Source organism: Haemaphysalis longicornis, unplaced genomic scaffold (assembly GCF_048455015.1).
Source record: "Haemaphysalis longicornis isolate Haplotype H1 unplaced genomic scaffold, Haemaphysalis longicornis Haplotype H1 scaffold_10, whole genome shotgun sequence".
Classification (NCBI taxonomy): Eukaryota; Metazoa; Arthropoda; class Arachnida; order Ixodida; family Ixodidae; genus Haemaphysalis; species Haemaphysalis longicornis.
This window is the reverse complement of record NW_027526204.1, coordinates 150,826,835-150,829,262: the sequence shown is the minus strand read 5'-3', so window position 1 is coordinate 150,829,262 and position 2,428 is coordinate 150,826,835. Positions and strand designations below refer to the sequence as shown.

At 46.3% G+C, this 2,428-nt stretch overlaps 1 long non-coding RNA gene across 1 annotated transcript; it reads right to left on the bottom strand.

Moving 5' to 3' along the window:
- Nucleotides 1-470: 470 nt before the first annotated feature.
- Nucleotides 471-1,830, bottom strand: LOC144158006 (uncharacterized). The gene is made up of 2 exons (XR_013319937.1): nucleotides 1,721-1,830; nucleotides 471-623 (listed from the first exon to the last, which is right to left on the bottom strand). It is a non-coding gene; the product is annotated as an uncharacterized LOC144158006 (long non-coding RNA).
- Between the last annotated feature and the right edge of the window lie 598 nt (nucleotides 1,831-2,428).

Here is a 2,428-nt window from a genome sequence, read left to right as displayed (position 1 = left end):
GATGACCGAAGTTAATTGAACATGAAAATGAATGATGATGAGGCCCATGTATCCATGAAGTGTATGCAGTTGTGTCGCCTACGCGGAGGCCTGTCACCGCAAGATGTTGCATCCTTCTTGGATGCAAGGCAAGGTTTCCCTATCCGCTGCAGCCCTAGTTACCGTGCTCAACATTCATTTCAAATACCTGCCCTGGATATATCATCGCTGACATCACAAGACACTATTTAGCGAGAGGATTGAAACTTTGGCTTAAATTGTGTAATCTCTCAATGAATAAGGCATCATTCGCTGCTTGGCAAGCAGTAGGGGCACTATAACACACCCAATGTTGTGAGTGAAACTGGTATTTTGTCCTAATGGCCCCTTTAAGGCGAATAAAAGGTTTTCTCTATAACAGGATTTGTAGCAACTGTGAAACTTAGCAAAGAACTGTAATGTTGTGGCACAGCAGATAAGACGAACCATGGTTGAAGGTTATGAGCAATCTATTTACAACATTTACAAAATGGCCATGAGAGAGTCAGTGCTGGCTTCGCCCCCACACAGCTTCTCCCTCGTCATTGTCATCAATGGTCAGCCAAGGGAATTTTCGTCCACCATGCCCCGTGACAGAATGGCACCTGTAAAAATCAAGGAATGGTCAGGGTTACTCATTAAAGGCCAACGGTACTCACACTTCAGCTCGGCCAGATTTATCAATTTGTAGTAAGTACCACCCAACGCCGCCTGTATAAACATTGCCTGACACGTCGCGTGCTTTTCAATAGGAAGGGTAGGGACGCTTAGTTCAGCCACTCATCCGCTATGTGGTGCGCGCCGGCGGACATTTCGCCTTACGTCACTGCTCTGGAGTCGCGAATGCTGCACCCACTTCTATGACGTGTGTCTGCCGGCTTGCCTGTTGGGTTTCAAGAGCCGTTTCGCTCACATCTTAGGCCGGACGGGGCGATAGTTCTGGGGCGCGCTGGGGATCTTGTTCAACGTGTCGCTCGCTTTATACTTGCTGCATTTTCCCAAAGATAACCGACGGAGGAGGAACTGAATTCAATGTGTAAGAACATATTAATTGTCAGGTAGATAAATAGTGAACAGAAAAACGATATTTTAGGAAGGCACAGCCATTATTTTACTGATGTTTTTTTTTCTCTCTGGAGGATTTAGGGAGGAAAAAATTGCCGGCACATTTTTCATTCAGGCGCTCGCTTCCACCATTACTTTCGAAAAATATCACGTGCTTGTATCATGATGAGATGTTGCCGCTATTTAATACTGCAAAAATTCCTGAACAATTCGCAGCTTCTGTTTTGATGCATAAATAAATAATTGGTTTTCTTCGTTTGCTGGTGTGATTATTGGACCTGCTTGGTACGCTGGTCATGCGCACGCACCTTGACAACAAATTTGTCACGTGTTTATATTTGGCAGAGGCATAAACAGTAACATTTAACAGCCTCTGAATGCATTGCAACACCACAACGAATGTGATGCACTGTGCGGAAGAAGCAGGACATGGAATATTATTGGGGCTCTTCGATTGTGCATAGTCTGTAGACGCTTCCTCGTATTAGTCCAAGGATCGTTCGTTTAATTTGTCCTCGCGGATCGAGTGTGAAACCTCGCGACAACAGTCTCGGGGCGGGACAGCAAAGAAGGAAGCGTAGAGGTATTAAAGGCATTGAACCGTAACAGACTGGTCGTATGTATTCACCACACTCACCATGTCGCATCGCTGGCGATCCGTTGGTCAACCGGCCGCTGCTGAAAAACGACGACCGCACTTACGCTACAACCTAAAAACGTTGGCTACAACAAAGCCGCCATCACGCGCGAGACAAAAAAAAAAAAAAAGAAGAAAAAAAAAGTACGCTTGAGGGCGCAGAGATCACGACCGAGCAGTGGTCTGGTAGCGAGAGTAGACTACGTTGTTTTTATTGTGTTTTATTGTGGAATGTCGCAGCGGCGAAGCTCTCGTCCAAGTGTGCGCCGCGGCCATCAACAAATCGAGGTCGTGACGTCACAGCCAAAAGGCACGTGATAAAGACATTTTCGTCCCTTCCTAGGCCGTGGGGGGTTTTTTTGTTGTTTTTATTTTTTTCACGAAGGCACTGCGCATAGTATCAAGAAGCTATGCACTTCGGTAAGGTGTTTTTTATCACCATTGCGCAAGTGCGCCCTTCTGCAGCGGTGGGTTCGCTTTGGTATTTGTTTCATAACCGAGTTTCTGTCAACGTAGCCGTCACTTCTTTTAGTTTCACCCAAGGCTTCAGCCAAAGCATGTGGAGGCGATTGCCAAAGGCATCGCGTGTGTGAGCGCTAAGGTCGCTTCGGCGTTTTTGTTTTTTATTCTTACTGCGTCATTCTGCTCTGGGAATTTGTTCTGCGCCCGAGTTGGTTTCTTTCAACGTAGATGACACCGGCGTGATAT